Source organism: Cupressus sempervirens, chromosome 11, assembly GCF_028749045.1.
Source record: "Cupressus sempervirens isolate cs-2001-9-10 chromosome 11, ASM2874904v1, whole genome shotgun sequence".
Lineage (NCBI taxonomy): Eukaryota > Viridiplantae > Streptophyta > Pinopsida > Cupressales > Cupressaceae > Cupressus > Cupressus sempervirens.
In genome coordinates, this window is record NC_143128.1 from 727,049,401 (window position 1) to 727,059,690 (window position 10,290).

Below are 10,290 nucleotides of genomic sequence, written 5' to 3' on the forward strand. Positions count from 1 at the left end.
ATATTTTCCTCTATATATTTCCTCTACACTCTACAACTCTCCTTCGTACATATTTTCCCTTTGTTTACATATTATATTTTTCCCCTTGTACATTTTCTACTATATTTTCCCCCTTGTTTTTGTTAGAAATGGCATAAACATATCCTTAGAAGGTTATGCCAAAATGTGTGAGGAAATCATGATGTGCTTTCCAAATTAAAGACATAGTTTTATCCCAATTTTCTTGTAATACATTTAAGATGTGCAGTTTAATCAGAGGTTCAACTGACAACTACATCATGAGATCTACAATTGAAATTCTTTTATCATGAACTAATATTTTTGCATGTGCAAGATGTTTCTGCATCACATCCATGTGAGGAAGTATCATATACTAAATGTCTAAAATTGATGCTCTAATTCTGGATTCATCCCTCAATAACTCTACTTGCAAATCTTTCAAAAATCTAACCTTTACAAAATGATTGGAGCTAGAACTCATGTCAAGTGCTAACTGACTAGCACTCTTCTTCAAGTCTTCATCAATCTTTGTCAATTTATCCTTTATTTTCTTGGGGAAAATTGAAGTATCATATAATTTTGTGAACAAAGAAAAAACATTATTTACAACTCCTAAAATACCAATAAGAGTGGACAATTCCACTTGATCAATAACAATCTTATTTGTTACATTCTCCAAAAATTTATTTTTGAATTTTCTTTATGCCCTTTGTAGATTTTTTTTGTGCCAATCTATATCCTTATTGAATTTATGTACAATATCAACTAATTGTGCAATAATATGGGCTTTATTATTTACCTCAATTTGCATAATGTCCAAAAATATGTCCTTGATGTCTTCAAAACCTTTCCTCTATCACTTTTGGCCTTTAGTTTCCTCCATTGTGCTCTTTTTCACCATCGCTCACTCATAATTTCCATCTGATCAACAATGAGATTGAATTGATCCTAGTTTGGAATCATAATCTTAGTATCAAGGTCTATCTCTTAGGAGATCTTTTCCTTTTCCTTTCCTTTAGTACTTGGAGAAACTATGATATTTTTGCCTTTATCTTGATACTTCTTCTCTTCTCCACTTGGTTGACTCTTAGATTCATCTATATTTTCTTTGTCAACCTTGTCCTCATTGTTGTCTAATTTTAGCTCAATTAAGTCTATCCTAGAGATAGATAGAGTCTATTTCTTGGTTACTACTTGTGTGGATGGAGGATTTTGTTTCTTTTTCTCTGATTTCTCTACACTTTATGTAGCAATGGCTTGGCTTAGAGTGGAGGGTAGAGAGGAAATCAAAGTAGCTACCATCATTTTTGTATCAGACTCTTCTATAGTCTATACATCTTGATCTTGATCTTTTTCTATCTTACCTTCTTCCTCAAAAGTATTTTTCCACAACTTTGTTCTGGATTGAAGAACCTCTTCAATGTAATTAGATAAAATTTGAAATGTTTGGAACCTAGGAGTCTTCCTATTTTCATGTTTTTCCATGGCCTCCTTGACTTCTTGATTTGTGAAATTAGGCATGACGATCTTCAAGGTTTTCTCTCTAAGGTCCCTTTCCATCTTCAAAACATAGTCCATCTCTATGTAACTACCTTAAGTAAGAAATCAAGATCTTGGCCTTTCATATCATTAGAATCATACTTCCATTTGGCCATCTTTTCCACCAAAGCATCCTCTATTTTCTCCTAATCTTCTTTGCCTATGGATTCATATTTGATGTATTTGAATCCTTCAATGCCACTACCTTCCTTCAATCTGTATAATTTCTACTCAAAGGTTAGTAGGGGCTTCTTCAGTTGAATAATAGGAGTGTTTTCCTCTTCATCATCATCCTAAAGTTTTAGTTTCCTTTTGACATTCTTTTGTAATGATCACAAGGGTAGCTACCTTCTTAGGTGTAGCTTTCTTATTCTTTTATGATTACTTTCCCCTTTTTCTTTGGAGGTTCTTCTTCGTCCTCCTCCTCTTCTTCCTCTCTGCTTCTTGTTCCTTTTATTCTTCTTTCTCATTTTCACCTTTTCCCTCAGTGAGCATGAGTGGGTCATCTTTGCTTGCTAATTTATTCTTTAAGGTTTCCATCCTCTTCTTCACTCTTTTCAAAACTTGAGGAATCTCTATCTCTAGAGATATTCTTGATTTGGCTTCTTCATAAGTTCCAAAATATGTTGTCTTAGGGTCAGCATGCTCATTTAGAAGAACCTCTATGATATCCTTGGTATCATCTATGTTTAGCTCATATCCCAAGGATCTTACCCATGTAGTCCTAGGTATGACTGCTTGAATGTGAGTATTGTCATAATCAACTAGGAAATAGATGTCTTGAGCATAACACTCAACCAATTGTTGAGGTATTATATACCTATTATACATCTTCTCCTTTAAATTATCAAAATATGCATCCATGATGCGATCAAAATTCTCTCCCAAATTGTCCATGAAATCAATAATCTGGTAAATGAATGGTCTATCCTTAATCCATAGCACACCACCTTTAGATGGAAATAATTTTTTCACATAGAAAAATAAACATACAAGGAAAGAGCCAAAATTACACATATTCTTCTTTCATGCCCAAATTTTATCCATGTTTTCTCCTAGTTATCTCAGTTGCAACTCAACAAGGTTGAAAGATAAGTTGTTCTTCACAACCTTGAATTCCAAATCAACTACTTCACAAGGAACATTGTTTGGCCTACTTGAACTATAGATGTTGTGTGATATGACATGAATCTTGAATTTTATCTCCATGTTAGTAACATTTTTCAATTTCATTCCTCTTCCATCCAATTTTTCTAGGGTCTTCACAGTAATCTCACCATGAGATAGGGTTTTAGTAGTATTGGGTTTTTCTAGCATTGGGTAGCCCATAACTTGGTGAATCATTTTCTTGGAAATCTTCATTGGCTAATCTAGCTAGAAGGATAGGTCATTAACCCTACTAAGGACATATCTTATTGACTTCACTTGAAAATTTCATGACATGCACATGACTTTTCTCAAACACTTGGCTTCCATATGTTTATGTGCATCCTTTAGTATTAAATTCTCACATACTATGTTATACACTTCATTTATCTCAAATAAACCTAATTCCTAAATTGTATAGTAATAAAATGATCTCATATTATTGATTAACAATACCTTAGGAGGAATAGTTGAGTTTGCTCCCTTTAGATCTTTCTATTTTGCAATTTTTGGGTAGAGCTTGAATTTCAGTGCTTTGCATACTAAGTTCTTTAACATCTTGGAACCATTGTTTATGTTTGAACTATAGTTGGATGCCATAATAATCAGTGAAAGAAGAATTCACAAGGACTGATAACCTTTTTCTACAACTTCTCTCTCAACACTTCACTCTTAATAGCTTAGGGGCTCAAAATTTCTCTGACTTCTGAATTCAAGCTAAGAAATAAACCCTCAATTTCTTCTTTTATGAAAAAAATTCCAAATTTTAGGCCCTCTTAAATGCATTGTATAGTGGTAGGTGGAATAATTGGACAATGTCTTTGAATCATACTCTCAACATGAATTGATCATTGTACAACTTAGTTAGAACTGAATTCTAACTTATCTTTACTTCAAGATAATAGACAAATTAGTTACAATGAGGTTTTAACTCAGTTAGGATGTATCTCCCTTGCTTGACCTAGTGCATCTAGATATGTAGACTTGGATTGTTATTTCTTACATATCTAGAATTGATGTAGGATTTTCTTGAATTCTCAGTTCTAGTCATCTCCTAAACTTCTTAGTTGGATATGGATGCTTCACCCAACTCATTGGATTGTATGATAATAGTTTCATTATCTTTCCTTGGTCTTTCTATAGATTTCCTTAACCATTTCTAATTCATCTGAGTCTTAATCTATTTAACCTTAGATTTTCCATTTTTTTCTTCACCAGAATTTGTTGTGGTTCTATTGATACAGTTTCTTTCCAAATAACCTATCTTTTTGCATACATAACATCTTCCATTAGTATTTATTTTTTTTGAAGTAAGTCTTTACACAATTCACTCCAATGTACCCATATTCTCTACAATGATGACATCTTCACCATGCATTGTAGTCCCAACTAATAAATATTATTTTTCTTGTTCCATTGTGTTGATTATTTGGATTTGATCTGCATTTTGAAGATTTCTGACCATGTTTGTGAAATGTGAAATAACTCCCTTCAAACTTTGATCTAGATTTGTATTCATTAGCCTTGTAACCATATTTTTTTCAATTGTAGGAATGATCTTTGAGCTTGGTTTGCATAGTATTGATACAACAAAAATTTTGACGTATACCATACCTTTCCACAATTATTGCATGTAGGCCTTTCATTCTTCTATGCTCCTTTTTGTGATGATTCTCCTTGATCAATATACCCTAAACTAGTAGTGCCTTTAGGTCTATTCATATTTTTCTCATATAATTGATTCACAAATTTTATGATCTCAAATTTCTTTTATTGAGTTTCTTTTCATCTCTTAGTTGATTCTAGAGTCTCTCATATTCTTCTCTTAGATTGGTGATTCCTTGATTTGCATCATCAAGTTGATATTCCATGTCTGCTTGATTTTGTGATAGTTGTTGGGCTTCATTGACATTTTCTTCTAATCTTATAGAAAGTGGTCTTATATCTTCATCTTCCATTTCTTTATCATTTAATACTTTGTTGTTTTGTTCCATGACTTCACATAGTCTGACCGAGTGACTTTCTTTTTCTCTTTTTGATTGCCTCACTTCTTCTTATACAGTAGCATTCCTTACTAGTAGATCTTCTATGGTTGCATCTGCTTCTTCTGAACTTCTTTCTCTACATAGCTTTTCTATTCTTTATTCAATTTATGGATTTCCATTCATCTATATAGCTAATTATTTTCTTCTTTTTATAGAGTGAGTGAGTTTCTCCTTGAGTTTCTTGACTTTCTTCATAGGTATGTGTAGATCAAGTTTTTCATTTTCAATAGCTTTCTCTAACTTGCACACTTTTGTTTGCTCGGATCTTTACTCTCAAGTTTTTAAGCCTCAGATAGGAGAACCTTTCTCTAATGTTAATTGTTGGAAATGTAATATTAATGACTAAGAGTGAGCGAGGGGGGAGGGGGCAGGGATCAAGAACCACTTAATTTTTTCACACTTAGATTACTTCTACTTTTACTTCATTAGATTATGTAATCTACTATCATGCATAAACATAAATAAATAAAGAGATCAACACCACCAACACTTTGACACAATATTTGGTAACCTAAAAACCCTCCAAGGAGAAGTAAAACTAGGGTAGGATGACATCCAAAAATTTTCATTGCTACATTAGTATAGTTGGCCTATTAGGGCTTACATTTGATCACTTATAGTGATCTACTCTATTAGGAGTATGAAGGACTATTAGGTCCAAATTGTGAAAGGATTTAATAATACAATGAAGTATGTACTCTATTAAGAGATTCAACAAAGGGTTTTTAGGTCCACTTGGTTAGAGGAATTGACTAAAGCACCCATTAGGATGAATTAGTAAGTTGATATCTACTTTGCAACTTTGTCTTTATATGTAGATCCTTTGAATAATTTGATTAGCTGACTATGATAAATAACTCAATACATTTTCCTTTATACTACTTTGTAGCCCAGTTGCTTAATTTGCTCCATATTCACTTCTTGTGTTCAAATATTCATGTATATCATATGTTACATATTAGAGAAATAAATTTTCCTTCCTTATATATCCCTAAGATGATAACTTCATACCAAGTTGACTTACAAAAGTGATAACTTAATAATAACCAACTTATACCTTCAAGTTAGCTCAAATGTTGATGCTTGGGAAATATTGTGCATTTGATGTTCTATTGATGCTTAGAGAATACAATGAGCTCAGATGATAATCTAGCACTCGAGTAGCACTAGATTCTCAAGTAACACTATGGCACTCGAGTGACACTGAAGCATACTAACTTGAAATTGGTAGCTCAGTTCATATAGAGAGTTTGGCTGGAAATGTAGACTTAGTTCACACTAGGAACTTCATTTCCATTGGTAAATTGGATAACTCAATTTATACTATGAGCTTAGTTAACATAGTATATCCTTCATTTTCTTAGGCTACATTGAAATCTCCTTACTAATGGAAAGCTTGATTGTAGTATTAACCAACCTTCCTAGATAAATTACATGGTTTGTCACTAATTAACAATATGGAATTCCATAGGGTCAACATAGATATGCTTTTAGTTAGTTCACTTCATATGAGTAGATTTTTTTTTTTGATATTTCCTACCACACTCTATGAATAGGCTACTTAGGCATATGTGGAAAGTCATGATTGTACTGGATCTATTTGATCCTCTTGTTCTGAGTTACTAGGCTTCTCATGCTAGGGTTGGGGTGTCCTTCATGTCAAGAAGGACCTTTGGGGAGATAATAACTTTTTGTTTGGTGTGGTACAAGTTCTTGGGCCATACTTCCATCTCAAATAGTGGAGGGTCGATGTCTGATGGCTATGGAGACTAGGACTTGCAATTGGACACATGATCAAGATAACTTGTTTTAGAACTCTTCATCTGATGAATGTATTAAATCATCTTACATGATTTTATGATGTAATTAGTCAATTTTATGGGATATAGTTATGTGATGATGCATTTATTTGTATAATGTACAATAAAATATATGGATTTTATGATTAGGCCATTGATGTATTATATATATAGGTAAACCTTGACATGTAGGTAAACCTCATATAGGTGACATTCTAATTTCTTAATTAATAAGTAATAATGATTATTTTTATTTTGGTTAATTACATGGATTTATATTTGTTAATCTTGATTATGGTTTAGTTACTTGAATGTTTGAATAGTCAACTAGGGTTTCATCTTTCAATTCTACATTTCTCAAACTTTTGATAATGTGGCTTTTCTTAGTAGGACATGGTTATTACATATGGTACTAGAGAAGTGTTTAAACCCTTGGAACTTGGGCTACTACACTAATTTGTGCAAATGTGTATAGATGCAGGTGTTTGATCTATTTCCATTAGCACTAGAACTCTTAGTTCCATACTAGGGCCTTGAGTTCACTATGCTTAGTTATGATCCTGGTAGGTTATACAACTATAAGTGAAATAAGCTTAGTTTATGGGTATAAGTCCTAGGTTTATTATCATCTCTCTAACTTATGATTACTTCTGAAAGGAAAGGATAGGATGATCCTTAAGTATGTTTTGATCTTGGGCTGACCATGCATTTATTTAAACATGGTCAAAATGTAGCTTTCCTAAAATGAATGGTAAGTTGAGTATCTCATATGGCTAGGATTGCATGAATTATATATACATAATATGCATATTAGATTTTAAAATAGAATATTTCATTCTTGTACGTGTCAGGCAAGAAAGGTGTAAATTAATATTATCCATTGAGGTTGTAAATTGATTGTTAGGAATACCTATAAGGTTATGTACTTTGGTGAAAGAGTACCTATTCATTGGATGTCTCATGGATAAATTCATATTTTACATTTTCTTTAATATGGTTTCAATATTATTTATGGTCCTAAATACCATTCAGAATTCATTCAAATTATTTTGTAAGGCTATAAACACCATTAAAAGCATAGTGACATACAAGGTCCTAAAACTTGTCAAGTATTAGAAAACCACTCAAATGTATCAAAATAGAGTGGAAATGGTTTAATTTGAGTCTTAAAATAATTTTCATCATATTTTAAGGGTTAATGGAAAGTTTTAAGTCATTTGGAAAATAATTATAAAAGTTATTCAAAAGTTGCCAAAATTGTAATGACAACAATTACAACTTGGTGAAAACTTTTTAAAAGTTAGTTTGAAGATGTTAATGGGTAGTTGTGGGTTGGTTGGAGAGTTTAATGTGATTCCAAATTGTATATATTTTGATGTTGTATATTTTAGTTTTTTGGTTATTTTTTCTTACAATTTCTCTGATGTTTTGGTTGATTAAAACTCATTGTGAATGATACAAACCTTAAACTTATATTTTTAGAAAGGTATATGCGCTATCTTTGATTTTTTTTTTTTTTTTGGATTATTTTCATTAATTTTGGAATAATTCATGGTTGTTTTGGTGAAGTCTAGTCAGATTCTATCAAAATATGATCAGTTTTAAAGAAATTGAAATAACTTTTACTTCCTTGCTTGGATTTGGCTATAACTTGGAGAAAATATTTTTAACTCAATGTGGTTGAATATAAGAAAAAGGATTGGTTTAATTATTTCATTTATGGAAATTAATAATGATTGAATAAGGGTTTTAAATTCTTCCCTCATTGAGAAATTGTTCTTAAAAGTTGTAACATTCGTTCATTCATTTGAATAGATGGAAAGAATTATAAATGTGAATCCTACCTAAGAATTGATTGGAATAATATATTTGAAGTTTTGTATTGATTCTATGTACCTATTCCTTGGTAATTTCTTTGTAATTGAAGCCTAATTAGGCCTATTAGGTCTATGAACATAGTAATGGTTTAGGAGTGCTAGAGTACAGTTGGTTCTATAACTTAAAAATTTTATGGAAGGCCCATAAAGAACACTTTTTCTGTGCTCTCTACATCATGCTTGAGTTGTGATAACAATGTAATATGTATTATATTGTTTATGTGGCACATGTTGCATAGGTGGTGCAAGAAATATGATATTAGCTTCATGATATTCTTGGAATAATCTAGTATGATATGAAGGAAGAAAAAAAATAAAAATTGTAAAGATATTGCATGTTGAATTTTGTATTTAGGATAAATGCATGAAATTGTAAAAGAAAACATATAATAAATATGATGTGATGCATATTTTGAAGTTTGGTCATGTTCTTAGCACTCCTTGGATGCAAGTTCTTGTGTCAAATCTACTTTCTATGGTGAATGGTGAGAGTCATTGTGTTTTATGTGAATTACTTTCATTTAATTGGGTGATCTTTCAGTTTTATGAACTTTAAAATGATGAAGGGATAGCTTGAAAATTTTATATGTTCTTTGTGACCACCCAGCCACATATTTATCAATGTGTTGAAATTCTCTCCTCCTCTCTACCTTTGGAAGAATTGGTGCATAAATTCATAATGGAAAAATTGCATGAACAATCCAAAGATCAAGGGAATCAAGTTATGGAAAACATTGTTGATATTTTATCCATCTTTGTGAAGGACAATGCAGATTTGAATTTTTTTGAAGAAAATCTTTAATCTATATATTTTTTCCTCCTTTTCATACATCTTCCATGCATGAGTTAGAAATCATATTGGTTATGTTTCTTACTTCTTTACAAATCCTTCATCCATTTTACCTAAAATTTATTTGAAAAGGCTCATGCTTCTTTTATCCTATAAATGGTTACATTTAATATTTTTGGGTCTCTCCATTTTCCATTATAAATAGCCATTTCCATTTTACAATTTTGGCTTGTGTTTTTTTTTGTTTTGTTCATCTTTTCGTCTCCCTTAAATAAGATTCCAATAGATTTAAACCTTCCCCCTTTTTCTTATATTGATCCACATTCCAAAAAATTTAAGAAATAAAAGCCCTAATTAATTGATTGGAAACACCCTGTGACATTTAGAGTCTTAGAGGAGGATGTAGTTTAATATATGTGCTTTAACATGTGAGTTAAGGAAATTGTGGAAATATTTTACGTTACATAAGGTGGAAATTTTCATTAAAGAAGATTTTTTTTCCGAAGTGTCTTTTCAAATATTGATGCACACACTCTGAAGTTTCTCCATTTTTGTTGACAAGAAGTTGGGGTTTTCCAAAATATTTATGATGAGGGATCTGTATAGTGGTTATATTCATATTTGATCATTGGTAAAATATGTATACTCTTCAGTAATATTAACATTTGTGGGGCTTATTTAGTGTCATGTTTAAAACTATTCAAATATAGTCTTTTGAGGTGATGTTGTTGGATGCCAACAAAAATCTAAAATGGATTTTCCTTGTTTATTGGGTGTTTATAATTACAACATGTATGGAGCTCAAGTGGGATTTGTTAACAATGTTGGGTTCATTGTAGGATTGAACACCAAAGAATCTATGAAATTTATTCCTTAGGGTGTTGATGGTTGGGTAGTTCAACATTGGGTTTACTTCACATATTTAGTTGATAATAATGTTTTTGTGACTACCAAACGGTCTAGAAATCAATATTGATAAGAATGCATTTGCACTAGTTCGGCTTGATTATAATATGAAACATGAAGATTCTACTAATAATAAGCACAATATAAATCTTCATATGTTAAGAATATTCAAGATGTGATAGAATATG